The sequence below is a fragment of the Dicentrarchus labrax genome, unplaced genomic scaffold, assembly GCF_905237075.1.
Source record: "Dicentrarchus labrax unplaced genomic scaffold, dlabrax2021, whole genome shotgun sequence".
Taxonomy (NCBI): Eukaryota; Metazoa; Chordata; class Actinopteri; family Moronidae; genus Dicentrarchus; species Dicentrarchus labrax.
Window position 1 is genome coordinate 14,555,626 of NW_026136715.1, and position 23,000 is coordinate 14,578,625.

At 41.1% G+C, this 23,000-nt stretch overlaps 1 protein-coding gene across 2 annotated transcripts in view; it reads left to right on the forward strand.

The window, feature by feature from the left end:
* Positions 1-11,429: 11,429 nt before the first annotated feature.
* LOC127377758 (chemokine-like protein TAFA-2) overlaps positions 11,430-23,000 on the forward strand; it is a 73,298-nt gene continuing 61,727 nt past the window's right edge. Inside the window, exon 1 of one of the 2 annotated variants that reach the window (XM_051425916.1) lies at positions 11,430-11,959. The gene's annotated coding sequence lies outside the window, so the exon portion shown is untranslated. The remainder of the gene's footprint in view (positions 11,960-23,000) is intronic. The other variant, XM_051425917.1, reaches the window with a different exon arrangement.

The following is a 23,000-nucleotide window of genomic DNA, read 5'->3' on the forward strand; positions in this document are numbered from 1 at the left end:
AAAGAAAACACCCAGCGGCACATTTCTAGTGCATTGATTTTGCTTCTCATGGGGGGGGGGAGAGTTGAAACAAAGACTTAGTTGTTGAACCAATAACTTTCCACAACAAACTGTATGTATTTTACTTCTCTGCATCCTGGCACTTTGACAACAATTTGGACAGTTCTCTGCAGTTTCCATGGTAATACCCACATACTAGTTTCAGAGGAAACGGTGCACAGTGGCACCTCCCAGTCCCATAGATTACTGATGCTATTTCTGTAAACTGTCTGGGAGGGGGAGCTGCTGGCTGATGTGTGTTGACTGGAGAAAGATGAGTGTTTGAAGTGCAGCTGCAGTTCAGAGAGAACATAACCCTGCAGATGTATTCACAACACCCCTATACTCTCCATCAATCTCCCTCTGTGCCTCTATAACCTGCTATTTTGACACTAAGTGATGAAGTGGCTGATTCGGTAAATGAAGATCATTTGATTGTTTGGAGACATCTATAGTGCTTGGAACTTTAAATATTTACTTGAATCAGTGCACACACACACACACACACACACACACACACACACACACACACACACAGTTTTGAGTCTAAATAAATAAACATTTTCAGGTTTTTGGGAGTCGGTGAAATCAATTAATTTCAGCAGAGCTTCAGCACTCAGTCAAGTTGCTTGTGGAGGTTAAATAAATGTGTTTTCACGCAGGAATAAACTTCCACATGTAAATTCATACCACTGACTGGTAAGTCATCAGTGCAGAGGGACCTGGTCCAATATAGAGAGCAAGCTATCATAGCTCTGTCACACCATCCAATTTACAAAACCGTGCCCTGCCAGAGTATAAACTGCTCCAGAGACATGGCCTGGTTTGTATTCATGCATGAGACAGGAGTGGATGGTACAAATATATTCCTTTGAATTAAAGCACTCAGAAGTCACTACATCACCAGCACACAGGTGGCTTTCAAAGTGTTTTTATCATGAGAGTAGCAGAAATAAAAAATATTAGAATACTAAAGGAATGTATTACCAATATAATTTTTTTTTAACATTAACAATAAGGCTACAGAAACCTGTTTCACCAAACTCTGTCAGCAGTGTCTGCAGGCTGGCATGAGATGAGTATGGGTTGCTGTACCTGAACTAATAATTGAACAGCAGCATGGACCAGGCTAGTATTGAATTTTAGTAGTCAACAACCTTCAGCACAGCACAGGAGCTCAGGATGGAAGAGAAGTCAAAGTAAAACTGCTGGGTACATAACACAGAGCTGTTACTAAATCTAAGAATCTCTTTTCTAAAATGTATTTGAGATAGTTGCTCACCAATCACTCTATCCCTCTGCTGGGTGGTGATGTAACTATCATCTGTACCTTATGAAGGTACATCAGACAGCACAGTCTTAGGAGTTATTTTTAGAGGGACACATTTACACCCTTGAAGATCAACCAGGACCATGAAAAATCCGCGCATTTCCCTTTAAGGGTGAAACAATTTGAAAGTTAATATAAATCAACTAAAACTTGTAATGTTAAATGAAAATATAAAATGTCAAGTAGTACACATATCACCTAGAAATCAATGCACAGATTGGTACACAAGATATACATATATAATCTTGTGTACTATATCACAAGCAGTGTAGGGTTTAAAGGCTACAGTTTAAGGCTGTGTCCAGTGTGGCATTTGACATTTTAGAAAGGATAAACTGTTGATCATCAAAGTTGCAGAAGCACCAACAAAAATAAATAAATAAATAAAACCCAGGTTATTGCACCTGTCTCTAAATCTTTCAAAAAGATTTGAAACTGACATCTGCTTTTCTTCGCAGATACGTTTCTATACCTGAAAGTGTTACGACCCCATGGGAGGTTGGGAGATGAGTGTTCTCAAAGCAAATTCAATGGCATAACCTTTGCATTTCTTTATATAGTAGTATAGTATCACCTTGAGAGGATTGCTTATGCATCAAAAGTTGCACATACATTCCCCTAAACCTTTCATTGATTTATCAAAGCTTATGTAATTCAGCATGGTGTCTATTCACCCTCAGGACCCAACATCAAAATATCAATAATAACTTTGTGGAACCCAGCCTCGACATTTCTCATCTTTTTTCCCACACTGGTCATTATGGATCAGTGAACACAGAAAAAAAGAGAATGAGCTTGAGGCTGTGGTGAACTACTGAGTCACCCATCATGTCCCTGAGGAAGTTTACTCGTGAGAGTGGAGGTGGACTACATGTCCTCACTTCACCCTCCACTCCACTAACACAACTAAAAAGTGTGGACACAGTGACACTTAGTGGTGTTACACACATGGTGCAACCTGCGTGCATATCACTGATTGTGCCTGGTAAGCCTTTAGGAATAGTGGAAGAGAATCAATTTTAAAAAAGACTGTGGACCTTCATCATGCATTAAACCAAAACATATTTAAAGTCACACTCTGTAACACTTAAATTAACACACCAGTAATTGTTAAACACAACAGCATTAATAAGAAACAAGAAATTTAAAACATTTCACGATGGGCTCTGGGATTAAACAGTTATATATGAATAAATAATGAAAAGGATCCTTATTCGCAGCAATCAATAAGAAAAGTAAATTTAAAAAAGAAGTGGATTGGGGAGGCAGATCAGACAATAAGAATGTCTCATATCCAAACTCATACATCTGCTGATGCAGATATGGACAACTGCTATTAAGGAAATATGAAGTAATCTTCCTCAAAATATAAATATTTCAAGTGAAAACTTGACAGATGTACAGATAGAGGAGACAATTCTTTCTGGAAATATCAAATAAAGAACCTAACAAAAGAATATATAAGGCCAAGATTTTACAGTTAGTAAAACTGTAAAAAGTACAGAACCAAAACAAAGTCAAGTATTGATGTGTGAGAATGTAAATTAACCAGAGCATTTTTTCATTACTATGCCATCAACTGTACGTCCAAACCTGACCACTAGAGGGCCCTAAAATCGTACAAATCTTAACACCGCTACTCTTGTCTGCTTTTCTGTCTCTGTGATTGCATAATAATTCTTTTTCCTTTATATAAGGTGCTTTAAGAGACTAATTTTACCAACATTGACATCCCATGGACCACCTCTGCCTACTGTGCATGCTCATTCACCCCTTCAGAAGATAAGTTTAGGATTTTTAAACTAGGCCTAAACCAAATAAAAAGAATCATGTTTCTCCACAAGCTGACATTTACAACCACCGACCTCGTCTGCCTCCTCCTACTCGTGCTTGAAGCAGATTTTTCTTTAAAATAGTGCTATTAGTAGCAGAGAATGTGGGCTCACTGGTTTTCTCCTCTCCAAAGTGTCTTTTATCTTGGCTCCCTCTGGTGTCTTTTTCCTCAGTAAGATGGAGTCAGTTGAGTAAAAGACACTGCTGGGAACAGAGAAGGAGTGAGGGAAAATTCCCCCTGCTGCCTCTCATATAAAATGCTCCCAAATCGCAGCCAATGGCCAGCATGGATTATCATTAATCACGTGTAGGTGTTGGCAACAGGGGAAAATGAGGAGGTCGGAGGAAAGAAGTGAGGGGAAAGGGGAAAGCAGGTGGGAAAGGAAGGGTAAGGGAGGGGTGAGGTGGATGAATCAATGCAGTGTAGTCCCACTGGCAGCGTATACAAACGGGTTGAATTGCTTTCAGTGGCCGTGCTTTGCACAGTGATGCCTCTATGGGGGGTTATAGACACACATCTGTATGGGTGGGATGTCGTCTGACTATCAGGCAATTTAAACCTGTATGAATGTGAATCCGGACTGGACAGACTTTTGTGTAGCAGACCATGTTCACAAGGAGTTTAAAAACAATTGCCTCCTTCTTGTAAGGCTTTACAGGGATGAGCAAGCCTACGCAAACATAAAAACCAGGAATTGATGAAACAGTAAAAGTTTAATCCCATTTCACTTGGGCCAAATATCCAGCTGTGCTGCTCAAATATGTAAAGCTAAAGGCATGCATCTGTGCTTGTGTTTGTGTCAGACCCTCTAATCCAGCTTATGTACACGGAGCCAGAGTGTAGCAGGGTGTTGGATGCAGGGATGGGGTAAGGGCACAATATCTGCTAATACTTTTCAATGCAAGTGGAAGAACAGTCTCTAAACCTTAAGAAACTATATGCTCTCTGCCTCCCTCTCTCTCTCTCCCTGAGTCTCTGCCCTTTCTCTCTTGACTGTACAATATAAACCTGACAAATACATTTGCAGAAAAAACTTTTTATCTTCAGCCTCCAAATGGAGCCTTTTCTGCCTGATCCCATCCTGATAAGAACTAAAGCTGTTTACGAGATTTAGAGAAGGAAAGAGAGCGAGAGAGGGAGAAAGGCTGTAAGAGGGAAAGACAGAAAAACTGAGAGTGAGAGAGGATTAAAAAAAGAAAGAAGGAGTGACAGATATTCCTGTCCCTGAGCCGGTAGCGTGGAACAACATAATCCCAGATTTTTATGGGCGTTGTTTTTCCTGAAAAGCTTTTGGATTATGAGTGGCTGTTGCATTATTATGCCTGTATCTCATTGTGCTCTGGAAATTATAAACATGACCCCACGGCACTGCTGCTCAGATGAGTGGAGCTGAGGTCAAGACACACAAGGAGAAAGATCGGGAGAGAGAATGAAAGGAAAGGGGAAGGTGAGTTTTGAGTCTAAGGAGAACAAAAAAACGTTCTCTCCTGACATTTTCTATTACTCTTTATTGGTCTCCCGTCACTGCAAACACCTTTAAAAAAAGAGCGCTTTTATTTGCAGTGTTCAAGCCAGAATGCCTCGCGAACTTGTGCCATCATCTTCACCACTGAATATTTTAAAAAGCCATGGAAACACGCCTCATGCACCTTCTCTCGTTGCACCAAGAGAGCTTTCCAGCTGGTGTGCATATCATCCTCCATGTATGGGATAACTGACTCCCATCACACATGGATATCTGATAAGTTAAGGGATCATCACTCTGGGTCCTCTTCTTGTTCCAGACAGCGCATGTGTAACTGCATTCCTGAACAATTCATACTCTACTTGCTGCTATGGTTGATTTCTGCTTATGTATGGTCAAATTAGATTGCCATCATGGTAAGGTCACTGACAAGAGGCATCACACTAGTGCCAGGTTTGGTTGGTCAAACAGGGTATAAGGAAATGTGTTTTATCCCTGTAGAGGACAGTCTGTTCCTGCAGAGGTGTCCCTGTTGCACTCCTGTTGTGTCTACATAACAGCCTGACAAAATGTAAGGAAGTGACATTTTGAGAACAGAACATCAAGTAGTGACACAATACTCTTCGTTTCCACTTTGCTGTGTTCATCAAAGTCACCTGGATGTGAGGACGCTGCTGTCATGAATGTCCTCTATTCTATGTATGTGAGCACTGGACCGCTGACTTTATTTTCTAATGAGGACTTGTGGAGTTGTTGCTACTCACTACTGTGCGTGGTATAATTATGTCATCACATTGTCAAATGTCAAAGTATCAACTAACTTGAGAACACAACAGAGACATACAATACTGATCCAAGATGTGTTTAAAGCTGCACTTATAAATATTTGTATTGTAACAATGGATCAAATGACTTGTTGAATTATTGAATTATCACCTGACTCTGCAACTCCCCTCAGCTCTTTTAGTGTCTTTCAGCTCATTGTTTTGGTTATACTTTACTGTTCACAGTCACTGTTGTCATCAACCGTATTCCCAGCCAGAGCAGGCAGCTGTTTACAGTGAAAAAGCTCTCAAATCCAAACACGCCAGATATTTCCCACAGGAGTGGCTGGAGACCAAAAGGAGAGCTGTACTTTAGTCAATATTGGACTTATATTTTCTGGGTGGCCAGAAACTCCAATTGAATGCTAATGTTGCTTTGTGTCTGCGGGATGAGTTTGCTTAAATGTTCCCAAAATAACTTTATATAGTCAACATATGACATGTTCCACTGTAATTGAAATTGTGATAAATATATTCAAATATATTATATTGTAATTCATTCCCATGCATGCCAACACCACAGGGATCTCTCCCTCTCCTCTTGTGTCATGTGCAGGTAGACAGTAGGTGTGGCGTGTGAGTGATAACTGATGCTAGAGCATCATTCTTGTGTAATCTTGTGAATCCAGCAGCCTTGCAAAGTAAGTTCCACCACCCCCAAGCAGCAAAAAATATACCAATTAATAAATTAGATCAATGGCTGCTGCTTTAAAAGAAAGTTATTTTACAAAAACTAATAAATGCCTGCATTCATTCATCCACCCATTTTCTAGCAGCTCCTCCAGGTTGAGGGTGCAGTGGCAACAGAGCAAGCAGAGCATCATAGATGTTCTTTTACAAAGCAGTGTCTTCCAGCTGTCCCTGGAGGATCTACAGGTGCTGCCATACCAGCTGGGAAATGTTGTCAGTCACCCTGTCATGTTGCTTTTGAGTCTGAGGTTCAACAACTGCCTTCGGTCACATGCTAGCGTCTACTGGCTTTCCCAGGAGAAAAAAGATCTGTTCAAAAAAAGAAGCATTTTTTTGTGGTTTGACCAGTCACAAGGAAAGGTGGAGCTTGATGCAAATCATTTACAAAGGACAGACTGTAAAAGAGAGCTAGAGGTGATAATAAAGTTGATATCTCAGTTATTTCACACTAGTGACCATTTTTCTTTTTAACTCTGCTTCATAATCAGAGCAGATTTCTATGATAAGTGGATAAAGTATGGCAAAGTACAACATTCTTGTATCTATTAAGAGTAAACGGATGCTAAATGGACTGCACTCGTGTACCGCTTTTCTAGAGACCTCTCAAAGCGCTTTACACTTCATGTCACATGCACCCATTCACACATGACACTTCAGCAGGAGGAGCCGGGGATCGAAACAACGTCCTTCCGATTAGTATACCTCCTCCTGAGCCACAGCTGCTCAGTGTGTCCTTAGTGTAATAATTATGTAAATGCAAAATTAGTCTGACCATGTGAGTAACACTGGGGGTTTTCCTTCCTCTTTTAGTGCAATGGGATCACTCAGCTCACATCCATGTACTGTAAGTGACATTTAAAGTGAAAGAATCAGACTGAAAGGAGATCAGTGTAAGGTGTATCTAGGATGTCTGTAATGTAATTTTAATGGAGCTAACTGTAGTGTAGTTACCGCTAATGAGAGTCTCAAGCAAGGCTCATCTAGCTCTCATGCTGCGATGCAAGGCCATCAATTAGCAATGAGGGCGGGGACGGGTCTTTCATACTCATCGTAGCTCTAAAGGAATTAGTCCGTTTGAACATTTACATCTTTGAGTGAGAGAAAGAGAGAAACAGACAAGAGGAGAGAGAGTTGAGTTGGTAGGTTGCACCCTGCTGCTATCTGAGATAAAATGTTCTTTGCCGAGGGCAGCTCTGTCTTTCAACTCAACTTAGAGCCTGTGATAAGTGATCTACTGTAACTTTTTTGAACACCATATCTCGCATTATTCGGAGTTCTAAGAAGCACTGCTTCCTCTTCAGCTTTTTCAGTTTTATAAATGAATGCAGAGGTTTCTAGATTAGAGGAATTTTTAGGAAATAACTTTTAGGATTTTCTGAAAGTCAGCATATGTTTAAACTTTGGTTGAAAAAGACACAGAATATGATAAAGAATGCAAGTTAAAGTAAGTAATGAGTGTCCACTCTTCATTCATACATACACTGCATGTTCCTTACATTCCCTGAGGGATGTGATTAGTCATACATGAGTCCCAGGGTAAAAAAAGTAGCATGACTGACAGACAGGAGGAGACACACAGACAGACAGGAGGGAGTGCAACAGTGAACGTTAGTAAGGCGAGGGTTAGTAAGAACAGAGGAGCTGCTATCCAAATGGATAACACAACAAGCAACAAGCAACAACAACAGTGACAGCTACACCTTCCAGCTGCTGTCTTTCATATGCTAATGCTGGTATTACTGCCTGCCAACACAACGCGGAAGACAATGTGTGTTTTTGTGTGTGCATGTGTGTGTTGGTGTATGTTTATTCCAAATGATGTGATGCACTCAGCACACCGTGCCACATGGTATTGGTAATAAGAGTCATCTGGCAAGGCTTTGAGACACAGGGACATGTGCACACATAATACTGTGTATAAAGCTTTTATCTTGACTTTGATGTTTTTATATGAAATTAAATATTATACCATATTGTACTGGAAAAGTTTTGTGGTGCCAGTTAGAATCTACTGTGACTGTTGGCGTAGCATTTTTCTTTTTAGGATGATATTTTACATTTTTCTTGCAGGCAACAAATATTATGAAAAGACCAAAAATCAACAACTAACTGATCCTACTAACAAGTATTGTAGCTTATTCCTCTGACCTTTCTTCATTGTTGTCCAAAAACTATTAATACAACTTAAGTGAGCCACAACACTGCACTGGGTGATATGTTGGTTCATTGCAATGAACATGAGCATTGTAGTTTATTTTGAGTCAGTCTCACATACACAGTCCTGCTACTGCAAATACTCATGCACCAAATCCACAGCAGAAAATTGTCCCCCACAAATACACTATTTAATCCTATTTGAGTGAAGTTTGTTTAAAAAAAATACTAAACCCTTTTTTTATTTACTCTTTTGAAACTGCAATAATGTGTCTTTTTTTGGGTCACTTCTTTGGCAGCAGAAACTTGTGACAGCTGTGAACACAAAATGGACATATCATCACCTTTCATGTTAATACGGCAAACTTGCTAGTAAACAGTTGCTTATTTCCGAAACCTGCAGTTATGAAGCAACATTATCATTCATCTGGAGTCATGTTTCTGTCCACCTGGTGAATGTAAATCCAATATTCACTCTCTTTTAGCTCTGTTTTTGGTCTATCAACTCCTAAGGGAAATATCTGGCTCTTTTGTTGCTAAATGCTCAAATATGTTCACCAGCTAATCGCTAACTGTGTCTGTTTGCTGTTTGGTGCTGTGCAGGTATAGTACAGTGGGGTTGTAGAGATTCCTTACTGAAAAACCTGCCTTCTGTGGCCAAAACGCTGAAACTTGCCATAAAACTTGTAAAGGGGAGCTGCAGATTCAGGTTATAATTGAATATATAACTGAAGATTTAATTCTTCGGTAGGAACCAATAGGCTGAGAGCTGAAAGCCACAGACAGACTGAGGAAGTCGAAAAAGCATTTAAGGACAAACTAACACATTGATGGTTTAGGTCTTTTCATGAGATTTGTGGACAAAAATATAGAATATTATTCTGAGGTTTTGCATGTGACAGCTGCCCCATGGTACATTGTCTGCACTCATTACCAGCTCTGATTATTATGAGAATATGCAGGACCATGTGGCAATCTCCTCATGGCTGTGAGGATTATCTCATATAGTCCAGCAGCATTTGTGTCCATTTCAGCTATTTTGTTGAGCTGATTTACCATTCACTTCAATGACTGAAGGAAATGTGTGACAAATGGATGTGACTATTTTGAGCTGCTCTATTAATACGTCCACGTGGCAGTGTTTGTGCATACACAGGCGTGTGTGCTAGTATGTGCTACTCCATGTACGCACAACATGTCATGTGGTCTGCAAAGCTTCTCTCTATGGGAATTGACCATTCTGTGACAGAAATGCACCAATGTCTTGCAGTGACTAGCACATGCTAAATCCCTATCTATTTTCATTGGGAGGACACCAACTGGAGTGTGTGTGTGTGTGTGTGTGTGTGTGTGTGTGTGTGTGTGTGTGTGTGTATATATGTGTGTGTGGGGGTTAGGATGTATGTGTGCAAATGCCACAGATCCCAAAGGAATTAGTTTGATTTTTGAGTGCTTCCAAGCAGCCCTGGGATCTTGCATGCATGTGGGTCTCTATTTGTTATCTTGCAGTCCACATGCTGAGTTTAACTGTGCTGCCAGAGAACAGTGCAGAAGACAAATCCCATGGCTAGGTTATCCATGATTCACCCGTGTTACTGGAGAAAGAGAGAGAGAGCAATAGAGGGATGGAGAGAAGGAGAATGCTCTGGTGTATTAAGAAGAAAATATAGAAGGATCAAAGAATGAGAAATGAAAAACACAGAGGGCTGCAAAAGGTGAAGGAAGGGGAAGAAACGTGTAAACGAGGAGAGGAGAGTGTTGAAGGCTCGAGAAGGAGGACAGAAAGAAGAGGAGAGCTCAGTAATCTGAACTCTTTGTCAGAGTAACAGATTAGCTCACTGGGTGAAATGATATATGACTGGCACCGGGCCTCCTCACATGCACACGCGCACAATCACACTCCCACTATGGATCAATTACCCTGTCATCCATGTGTGCAACCATACATCATCACCTCGATTACATCTCACCCTTACACACACACACTCTGACACTTGCATGCTGACTCTTATATATACACACACTGCTAGAACTTCAGATGTTTCACTGAGTCGGCTGTGTTTATGTGTTTTGTGTTTTACGACCAGGTTTCTCTACTGCCTGACTTCTGTGGCCTTAATACCTATTACTGTCTATCTCTAACTGCACACCCTGTGACACGCGGATGCACACACACACACACACACACACACACACACACACACACACACACACACACACACACACACACACACACACACACACACACAACCCATGCACGGTCACACACAGTTACACTCCAGAGCCAGTGGGGCTGCCTCCCTTAAATGAACTGCACTGGTCAGAGTGACTGAGTCTGGACAAAGTCATTTGTTGTGAGTAAACTTCTTTGGGCAGCTCAGGTCATTTCAGGCAGTGGAAGAGACTGAGACCACACACGCGCAAACACACACACACACACACACACACACACACACACACACACACACACACAGGTCAGTTTGGTCGGCACAGTGTCGATCACCCCTCCGCTTCTGTTGGTGTAGTCTACTGGGAAATGCCCATAGCTCAGCTAAAGTGAGTTCAATTTAATTTGAACTTCACACAGCTGAGAGAGACAGAGAGAGAGAGAGGGAGAGAGAGGGAGAGAGAGAGAGAGACAGAGAGAGAGAGAGAGAGAGAGAGAGAGAGAGAGAGAGAGAGAGAGAGACACAATATTGTTTTGTCTTTCTTGAAGTGACACAAGCATTTCAGACTTTCCTCATGTTCAGCATCCAGCCCCCCTGAGAGGGATTGCTGACGCATCTGGAGTTGAGTGACTGGGTGACCATGTCTGTGACTGTGTGTGTGTGTGTGTGTGTGTGTGATGCTGACACATTTAGTCCATGCCTCTTTCCTTTTGTGTGTAAGTCTATGCTGACAAGAGACGACTAATATCATATATCCAACAGGTCTTGGCGCAGCCCATATGGCCTTCTTCACATTACTGTACAGTATCATTTACGTTTATTGCATGCTCCTCTTTAGTCAGCTGTTCCCTCTTTACGCCACTAGGGAGCGCTGCTCCACTTCACAGCTGACAGTACAGTCAAGCAGCGCTCTCCATCTTTCAGGCGGACAGACAGGAGCGCAACAACAGTCTGCCTGAACCCCCGACCGCAACGCACCTCTGTCCCGCCACACTGGGCTACCTTCTCATCGCTTCCTTTGAAGAGGACACAGAGGGGATTCTCGGTGCAAAAGCCTGACTGCGGAGGGTTTAAGTTGGATGTTTCCTCCATGATGGTATGTCTTAATAACTAAGTTTCCTGCCTCACCCGTTGTGCGCAAGAGGAGGAGAGGAGCGGAACTTTCAGGGGACCCTTTCTTGCACCGGAGTAACCGCGGGGGCAGCGCGCTGGTTTTAACCCAGGAGGTCACATCTGCCACCGGCTCCGTTTCTCTCTAGCCCGGCTGCGGAGGTGGATGGTATGGTATAACTTTTCCGCTCCAGTCGAACCTGAGCGGCCGGTGTGAGAGAGGAGCCGTTTTATGGTACTGGAGAGGGGGATGCGAGCCTCTCCTCCGTCTCGGATAGCGCAGCGGCTATGAGGAGAGAGGTTCACCTGCTGGGCTAACAGAACAAGAGCACACTGCACCAACAGGTATGGCTCACTGGACAGCCTTTACACCTGCACATCCTGGTGCATCCCACGCTTTTAATGCTCCTTTTTTAATTAACTGTACTCAAAGTGTGCGTGATAAATAAAAGTAAATTAGTTGCACACCTGTCACGCATGAATATGGTTTTATAGTCCACTGATCTTTGAAAAGCATTTTACGCAGAGAGAATGGATTATCATCTGTTCCATTTTAGGGAATAGACAAGGATTTGACTTTATGAAGGCATGAGAGTTATGCAAAAAGATTGCTCATTGTAAAATCCCATCAGCCCGCTCTGGTATGGTATCAGTTTTATTATCTTGGTTGTGATTTTATATAAGACAAATGATTGCGGTTGTTTCAGGGTTTGCACAGTCTATATAGGCTTGCCTCTCCCTCTCTTCCTCCCTCTTCCTCTCTCAGACACACACACACACACACACACACACACACACACACACACACACACACACGCACACACGCACGCGCACACGGACACACACAAACACACACACACACACACACACACACACGGACACCGGGGCAGGACTGAGCTGTGCGCATCCGGACATATGGCGCTGGGTTCAATGCGCTATTTTAGGCAGAGCTGGTGTTTGGCGGTGGCAAACAGCGGTATTACTTCTTGTTGATTGATTCTATGAGCTGCGATATGTCCAGAGGTGCTACATGATGAGTGTATTGTCGCCTTAAATGAAAGATAAGGAACCTTAGGGTTTCCCTCTGCACTATTACTTGTCTTCAATTTAGTTGCACTAAACAGTGGTCTTTAGATGACAGGAAGATAATATTGCCTTTGCTTATAAAAATGTGAACATGTGTGTGGAGAATGTTGGAAACTCATCATTCTGAAAGCAGTGGTGGGCGCCTTCTTCGAAGCACCATGGATCACCTGATGTACTGTAGATGGTGATGCATAAGATAACCTTTATAGTTGACAGTTGTATCAGTTTGGTAGCCAGTAGAGGCTGTGAGGTGTTGAATGTGTCACAGTGGCTACATTTAGCGGAAGTAATAAGGTATTACGTATTTGTGTCTCATGATCATGTTTCATGTCAGTTTCTGGCCTTTTCATAACCCTGAGTTGCTTATAAATCCTCATGTGTGCACACAAGCTGATTGGATTTAAGCAAAGATGGTCATCCTAACGGTGAATATATCTTTGACATGTTCCCGTACCATCAGTCTGTGTCTCTGACTCTCCCTCTGTGTTTCATGAGCCTCTGTGAAGAACATAGAAGAGATGAGGCAGAGTAACAGAGTGAGGGAGATACAAAACATAAGGAAGGAAGAGAACTGACAGGGGGATATGATTGACGGGAAAGAAGGATGCAGGGAGATGTCGAGTAAAGCAGGGAGGAAGATTGGATGTTGGGCTTTATGAGGAGATACAGGAATACATTAAAAGAAACAAATGTGCGGTTACTGATTAGTTGCTCCTGGAACGGTCCTCAAATGTATTTTTAATATGACCACAGGCTAATGAATACCATCATGAAAATATAACATCGCCAGTTTATTCAATAAACACTTTTGGTTTTCTGCTCACGTTACTGATCAGAGGCACATCAGTGTGACAAAAGGAAAAGATGGAGGGTAAAAACCTTGAAAAAATTGTATGCGTTTATGTAAATATATAAGTACAAATCTACTTTTGTGCCATGTCATTTAGAAATAAGAATAGATAGAAAAAAACACACAACACACCTAACTGTATAGTTCTTTTCTCATGTTACTTAAATATGACTTTCCATGGCTGAATTATATATCCTCCAAAACAGTGCAAACAATTTAACTGAAATAACTTGAGAGATTAGGAGGATGGAATGAAAAAGAATACTGATTATACTGATTTGTGTTTGTGCCCTTGTTCTTGTATCTTTGTGAGGTTTTAGACTTTTAAATTGAGGATGTTTTTGGAGAGTGAGATGGAGGGTTGCTTTACGTTATTGGCCACAAGAGGGTCTTCACAAGTATAAAAGGACCAAAGGTGTGTGTGATTAATCTTGCTGTGGGGATGCAGGTCTGTTGTCACGGTCACTTTGTGGGGACCGATCCCTGCAAGGATAACCATTTATTTTAGCTCAAGACTCCAAAGATACTGTGTGTATGCATATATGTGGAGATAAAGGTATAGCTTCACTTTTTTTTAATGTTTTTTTGTGGAAGGATGACAGCAAATGAGGAAGAGAGGGATGCAACAAAGGTCATGGCAGGCTTTTTAATCTCCATGCCACAGGGATGCCCTAAAGTATGTTGGCTTGTGGAAAATTAATGACTGTATATGACGAGTAATGTAGAGGATAATACACTGCTTTGGAAACCAGCAGAGTACTCAAATGAAAATGAAATTTGATTGTTATTATATCTCTCTTTCTTTCTCTCTCTCTCTCTCTCTCTCTCTCTCTCTCTCTCTCTCTCTCACACACACACACACACACACACACACACACAGTACCCTAAGCATGTTCCTGTCTTGGGCATGCTGGAAGAAACTGAAGGCCATAGGATTTCAAATTGGACCATTTTAACCTGCCTCCCTATAGTAACATGACAAAAAGGCCCACACACACACACACACACACACACACACACACACACACACACAAGCTTTCATGTGTCCATTTCCCACAACGTTTTTATGTCTCCCTGTGCCCCTTTAACACGCGCTTCCTCTTCCTGCATTTCTCTCACTAACTTCCTTTATCCTTCCATGGGAATAATGTCGGAGCTCCTGTCCAGAGAGACAGGAGAGAGAGAGAGAGAGAGAGAGAGACACACACACACACACACACACACACACACACACACACACACACACACACACACACACACACAAAGACAAAGAGAGCAACCAAGAAGAAATAAAAGTACAGCATGTGTCCTATAAAAAGTGATCTCTTTTTCATTTGCCACCTCCTGTAGCTGTGCGTGATGAGAAGAGAATAGGAGAGAATGAAAGAAGAAATAACAAGAATGTGAAACAGGAAGGAAAAAGACAGAGATCGAGAGAGAGAGGGAGAGAAAGAGAGTAAAAAAAACAGGAAGCTACAGGGGATAAATAAAAATAAATATAAAGCATATGTCCTATAAAAGGTGTTCTGTATTTCATTGGCTATCTCCAGTAGCTGTGTGTGGTGTGCTGAGGCCCAGGGGGGACGAGTAGCCACTCTAAATGTGTGTAACCCACATAAAGAAATTGTTTCTGGGAGATCGGGCCCCGTAAATTCATTCCTAGCCGCCAACCCTGTTCTTATCCCACCTCCCAAAGGTGAGCTATAACATCCAAACACATATTTTTTAGATTCTTTCTCTCACACACACACACACACACACACACACACACACACACACACACACACACACAACACACACATCCAGACACCTTCCCTCCCTCACAGACACACATCTTTCAGCAGAACCTGACTTTCTCTCTATTCAATTTCTGCTCAGGATGCACACAGACATATACACACATTTATTTATTTTTCACACATTTCTTTTTTTTGGCAGAAAATACACATTCACACAAACATACACACATTGCTTTGCTTCCCAAATGGCTTGTGTGGGACAGTAACGGTGACAGCTACAACAACATCAGTACCTGCTGTGGAACAGAACAGCGTCAGAGAGAAACAGCAGCAGATGCTGAGCTCACAGCTCCAGGATTACCTTAGCCTGAACAAACTCCATTACTGCCTCTATTACCCAGGTATACACAGCCTGGGAAAAAGCACTTTGCGAGACCACTGTTTACCCAGCACCTCTGTGCCCCACACACTGTGTCCCTTGACTACAGAGCAAGGAAGGGGTGAAGACCAGAGGGAGAAGAGAGAAGTTACCTGGTGGGTAACACGAAGCTTATGTTTCAGTGACTGTCTTTCTCATAGCCAGGGCAGCGTGTAGTGCTGAAATAATTAGTTGGTTACTTCAGTAGTCAAATGAGAGCAAAATTAATTAATCACATTTTTAAATAACAATTTTAATACCACAGTAATCATTCAGACTCAAGACATTTAAAGGTGTTATAAACCAGGAATGCAAAGACATTTTGTAGACTAAACCATTAATTGGTGATAAAAATCCTCTGTAATTTGAGCCCTAAATAAGTAAAAAAGTAGAAATAACAAACGTCTGCCAGTTACAGCCATACTGTATTAATTTAAATGTGTTTCAGATTGAAAAGAATCTGGTTACAGCTTCTCAAATGTGAGGATTTGCTGTTTTTTCTGCTTTGTAATATTATAAATTGAGTATATCTGAGTTTTGGATAATTTGAAGGACAAAACAAGCATGACATTTAAGACATTTTGTAGACTACATGATTAACCAATTCATCTAAAAGTAAGGCTGCAATTAGTAAAATAATCAAAAGATTAATCAACAGTAAAAATAACCAGTAGCTGCATCCCTAAATCATTTATTGTTTATCAAAAATTCCAAACTTTGGCCTGTTACAGCCATATTGTATTAATTTGATTGTATTGTTTTGTGACTGCCAGACACAATAAGCAATTTTAAGACTCTGTTATTCTGTGATTGTTCTTTGTTATTATTTTTGACATTATGTATGCTAGAAGAATACAAATCAATGTACTGAAAATAATTAGTGATAAGTAGATAGATAGATAATGACACTCGTTTGTGAGAAACAGACAGAAAAGACAGAGAAGACAGAGATGACAGGGGAATACAGTGTGGCACTGCTCTCCTTCTTTGACTAATGAGGGTGTGATAGGGCAACGGTGAGTGATGCTCTGTATGTGTGTATACATGAGTGTTTTCCAAGGCTATATGTGATTGCAGTGCCAGCAATACAATGCTGAATTGCACTGTATTGCCTAAGTGGATGTGCAGAAGGTTAATAAGGGAGAGAATGAGGGAGAGCACGAGTGAGTGTGTCATTCTGTTTGTGAAAATACACGGTAAAATGTGTGTGTTTATGTCTGAAGTGAGTGATGAACTGCCATGTATTTGAGTGGAAAGCCATCCATCACCCTCATCAGTGACTCTGGGGTCCTGTCATTACATGTTTCCCTTCATTGACACTGTTAATGGCTATCTCTCTTGACCAAACTCTCTGCTGTGCTGTCTCACTGTTGGTCTCTCACTCTCAAATTAAATGTTTTCATTTTGAAACAGAGGTGGACATTTGTTTTGTACAAAGTGTTTTTTCAGTTCAGTTTCAGTAGTACGTTCAGTCTGTTGCTGGTTCAAGCTGTTACATTACGTTCAGCACAAAACAAGCACTGTCTGTAACATTAGTAGTTCAGCAACTACTTATTTATATTATGTTGTTTCTAACCAGGAATTGATATGTGTATCATGTGTGAGTTGACCCTGGTGCCCTCAGGAACTAAAAGCTACTGATTCGTTGAGTGACAATGGTGATGTATATCATCAGTTTGGCTTAAAGATTTGGTATTAAATGTTCGTACATGTATTGAATGCCTCTGTTTTGCTTTATTGGCATGACTATAATCATGTACTGTATAGCTAGAGCTGGTTTATGATGTTCTAAATTTTTCAGAAAAAACATCAAGTGGTTTGCATATTACTACAGTGTACGATAATAAAATAAACTATAAAAAAATACATTTGTTTAGTAATATATATATATATATATAAGATATTTAGTCTAAAGTGAATATAATGGTGAGATGGTTGCTGCAGCGGCCCAGGGTTTGAATCCGACCTGTTGCCCTTTGCTGCATGTCATCCCCTCTCTCTCTACTCTCTCACTCACAGACACTTAGAGATGGAGATCTCTCTCTCTGTCTATACCTCTCTCTTCAGCCCTGATGCTATCTATATACACTACACACACTCATTACTAGAGCTGTACATTGGTGCGGCTCTGGTGATATGATACATAAACTGTGATATATTACGATATTGTAAGCAAGGCAATATATTATGATTTTGTTCAGATCAGTGGGATCTGCATTTGTATTTATCACAGTCCTTGTAACCTCCAACATCGTAGCCCTCAGTTTACGTCTACAACACTGATATCTAGCGGTTGGCGGTTTGAATGCAAAAATCGATACAGTGTTTTTGAGAATCAATACAAAACAAAATATCATTACACTCAAGAGTGTCAATATTTTCTCACACTCAATGATTACATACTGATGCAGGCTGGCTGTGAATGTTTGGCGTTTACCTCTTCTACCTACCCAGGTTCTCGTGCTTTTCTACCTCGATGACGCTCAAAATAATTGAAATCCTCCCAAAAAGTCAATAAATTGCATAGTGTTAAAACTGTGTTAAGTGTTGTAACAATGCAAATAATTTACCTTGTAAGCAATTCTAACTGTTAAACCTGCAGACTCTTTCAGATATTTAACAACATTTCAGAAACATTAGATTGTGGTGGATGCTGCAATACCATGGTAGCCTAATTCATGGTGCGCAGGTTAACAACAACCATGTTTGCTATTGTAGTTGTCAACTTGCTGTAACACATTGCAAGTTATTAAGAAGGCAGTTTGATTTGTTGATTTTGGCGTGGCTATAGCTTCTGCTAATGAGTCTGCAGTGACAGGACTTTCCACCAGTGTGTGGGCTGGGATGTGGTATCACTTTCAGCAGCAGTTATAAACGGACCAACACAGACACTGTAGCTTTGGCAGTGTCAGGGCTGACTCATTATGGCTGACGGCAAAGAGGGGCTGTTAGCCAGAAGTCAGAGCTACACCACACGTACAACCCTGTGGCTCCGACAGCTTTCTTCATCAACATCTACACAGTAATCACTGTGGTCATTAGGCCGGCATAATTAGGCCCAGCCTTATGTATGTGTGTGTGTGGCCCCTGTGCTCTCCTGAGGCATGTTTGTGTGAGTCTTGCCTTGGTCGTTCCTTCGGCGATTGTGACGAGTGAGGAAAGGTAGGGAGCAAATGAGATCCCAAAGGCTGTGACATCGGAACCACAGAGACACTCACAGTCACTGAAGAACTGAGCCACTGTTGACAGAGTATAATGAGAGTGGTAAACTCACTCACTCTTTTCTTTCTTTAAATAATTTCTGCTCTTTTTACGTGTGTGTAGCTCTGGGTCTAGCCTACTGGCTGAGTTTATCTGTGTATGCCCTTTTATCTTGTAGTCTTTGATTATGTTCTTATAAGTGGGACCACTAGCTATTTTATGGCTGCCTCATTAGGTTGTCAGGCAAGCCCACAGCACATGCAATTATATCTAATTATGCAATTATGAATTCAGTATGAAGCTTTATATACTGTAGATTGGTATGTTTGAGTTGGAACACGCACACACAGCAGTAATTAGTGCAGTTTTGTGGGTGGTTGTGGTGTGAGAACACTCCATTGAACAACTCAGCTTGGCTACGTACTTCATTTAGTCTCTTTTCTCACCAAGAGGAAGGATCCTCTGAAAAACAAAACAAAGCTTGGACTTGGAAAAATGTTAAAGGTCCATTGTGTACAGTTTCGGAGGATCTATTGGCAGAAATGGAATGTAATATGTTTTCATTAGTGTATAATCACCGGAAAAAATAAGAATTTTAAATAAGACATTTTTATCTACAGTCCACAGAGGCCACAATGTTTCTACAGTAGCCCAGAATGGACAAACACTGGCTCTAGGGTTGCTCACATTTATCTTACGTCTCACAGGCACCGTAGTTTCGCTGTCACGCTTGGAAAGGAAGAGTGAAGCGAGGGAGCCGCAATCTGCAACTACACCACTAGATGCTACTAAATCCTACACACTGGAGCTTTAAAGATGGAAATTAAACATTAATGCTGAATTTATTTTCTGTTTTTCCTAAACAATAAAAAAGTGTCTTGGTTGTTATGTTTTGCTTAATGCTGAAAGGCCTACTGCTCCTATGTTAGTGACGTTGAGGTTCTGTCTTTGTGGTAATATCTACATGTAGGTGCTTCCAATGTAGGCTGCTCAAAACACAGCAGAGTGTCCCCCTCGTAATATTAGACCTAATTTGCACCTTTTTTACACCCATTTACTTTTATCAGATGGAAGTTGGATCAGGAGTTGAATTAGTGTGTACTGCATGGCTGCTGGGAGAGAGAATATAAAATCGATGATCATCTTTGCAGTTAATTTCACATTGTAGAACTTCACTTGATGTTAAGTCAAACTAAAAGAATAAACAAATGTATTTGCTTGTTTCAAATGTTTAAAAAATGATTAGGCTTGCTGACACTGACCAGTAGTTTCAACACTGCATTTTCAGAAACGTAATATAAGTTGTGCACTTAAGTCACTGAGAAGTTTGTCACTTTGGCTTCGACCATAAATGACATAGTCTGCCCAGTAAGAGGGAACACCTTGTTAAGAAGCTCAAGAGCATAGAACTCTTTCTCCTAATCCGTACGCTTCAACCTTCCAACACAGCCGGAGCATTTCTGTTTTTCTACGAGACATGTTACACACCCGCACTTCAATAGATGAGATAAAAAAAACACAGTGGAAGAGGGGAATGAGCTACAGTAGGTGGTGCGCTTCAGTGTGTCATGTTTCTCTACAGATCCTATTGAGGAAAGCAGGCGAGGCTGCTAGGCTCCCAGTGTGTGTGCGAGACAGGGCTGACAGTAATACAAGCAGTATCTGGCACCCCCTCCCAGGGATCACATCCTTAAGACGGTTTCTCTTACTAATCCCCTCCTAATATGACTAATATTATGACACTGCCATTAGCCACAGCACTCTGAGGGCACACACAGAGAACACTATAACCATGTACATGTGCATGCATACAAACAGAATAATGGTGGGTAGGTTTTATATAGAAATAAACAGCTGTATAAATGCTTTGTGTATGACTGAACACAACCTCTATGTAGCTGCTTCATTTGCTTACACATCCAGTGCTGCTTTGGCCGTTTTCTGAAGAAAACCGTTTGGTGGACAGATAACAACGCCCTTTACATTTCTGCTGGCAGCCACAGTTCATTACAGGAATGTTGCTTTGCTGGACTTAGTGAGAGCTCCCAAGGCAGATGAAACAAAGATATGTGTAAGTGCCTACAGACAACAATGCCTAATTAACAAATGCCACAACAGTGACTGCAAAAACATGATCCACTATAGGAAATGTAAACATCAGCAGTGTATATTTAGCATGAAATATCCTATAACAAGAATAAAAGAGAAATAAAAAAGAGATTCCACTCATGATCATATTTTTAAGTGTTTACAGTTCTTGTATGATTAAAGTAAAATAATGCTTTACACGTCCATCTTGTCAGTAGATAACACAATATTCTCTCAGTTGGAGCCAGGATAAGACTCGGGCTGTGTAGGAGAGAACAAGAATTCTAATTTTAAAGCCATGAATTACCAAAAGACTGCTTTCAATTTGATTGAATCCAACTTTATTAGCATTCCGCCTGCCTTTATGTGATGAGGCTGAGCCGGCCTTGTGTCCTCTCCCAGGCTGCAGCTGTGGCAGAGAAGGGCACAAAGAGGAGCTTAATTTGTGATGCCGATGGCTTTAGGGCTTTTGGTCACAAGGAATTACATTGTCAATTATTTTTTGTCAATATGTTTTCTACACATTTTTTGCTACTATCTCTCTTAGAAATTATTCGGATTTGATCTATTGAACCTGTCCATACTATTATGTGAAAATAAGACAGCAGCAAAGTTTAACTTTTGGCCATGCTAGCAGCTCAGATGCTACAGATGGCAATGTTGGTGTGTTGTTCCACCACAGGGATTGCTGTAACATTTTACATTCATGGTCCCCAGATGATGAATCCTAATGGCTTTGGTGATGCTCCTGACTTTACTTCTAGCACCACCAATAAGTTGACTTTTGGGCGTTTATTGCCTTTAATTGATAGTGAACAGGAAGAAGAGTGAGAGGAAAAGGGTAATAAAGAGAGAGGGTAAGACACGCATTCCTTCATCCCCTCATTTTTCATCTGGAACCACTGTCACATTCAATTTGTCCAAAACTTAGGTTTATGATCAACAAAACAAACAACATTCCCATGAGCCATAGCTGCCTTTGTTTTGTGCTAATTACTGTAGCAAATATTAACTTGATAAAATGCTAAACTCAGATGTTGAACATGGTAAATATTATACCTGCTCAACATCAGCATGTCAGCGTTGTCATTATTAGCATACTGGCGTTAGCATTTAGCTCAAAGCAAAGGTGCACATTCTCACATGTGCATTACTGTAATATGCATTTTAAATAAGTGAAATTACAGCAGTTGATAAACTAGGGAGTAAAAGTTGAGAGTTGAAGTGTTTATTTGTTAAATCCCATGGGACGACTATACTTGTTGTATACTTTAATCCTGTTAGACTTTCATTAACCTTTCTTGAATTTTCTTAAGTGGAAGGTGGTAATGAAGGAGGTCATAGTTTACCTAAAAGTTGAGACATCAGGCTGCACCTTGTGCGATAGGGAGCTGTCTGTGGTGCTGACCAGAGCAGCATGACCCAGTGAGGGAGCTGTCCGTGGTGCTGCAGGAGAGATGTGCATCAAACGCCATAAAACAGTAACCCACTTGGTATTCATAACATGAATTCATCGGATCACAATCATTTCTCACTGTGAATGTGAACCCTGAAAATTCTGGCCACCCACATGGCGATGCCAGTGCTGCCCTCTGGTCGCCTGTCCGAGGCTGCCTTAAGTACACATTTGTTCACAGTTGAGACTTCCCAGCATGGAGGGATGGTGATCTTAAGAATCTCCTTGACATAGCCTGGTTCCTCTCACCCCCAAAGGTGTTGGGAAAAGAGGAGATAATGCAATGAGGCATGGTGTGGAGAAAATCCATCTGACGTGGAGTTGTTTGTTCATGGGGAGAAAGAGGAGAGGGGAGGACAAGGGGTCACTGCAAAGGAAGAACAGCTGCTGAAACAAACAAGAGGGAATGCTTGAAACTGAGCACACGGAGGATAAACAAAAGATGGAGATTTCTGAAGGAAACATTGTGTGCTTTCCTTTTGAGTTTCATGCTGTATAATTACCTTCAGAATGAGATTTGAATTTTTTTTAGAGGAACTCAACTCTCA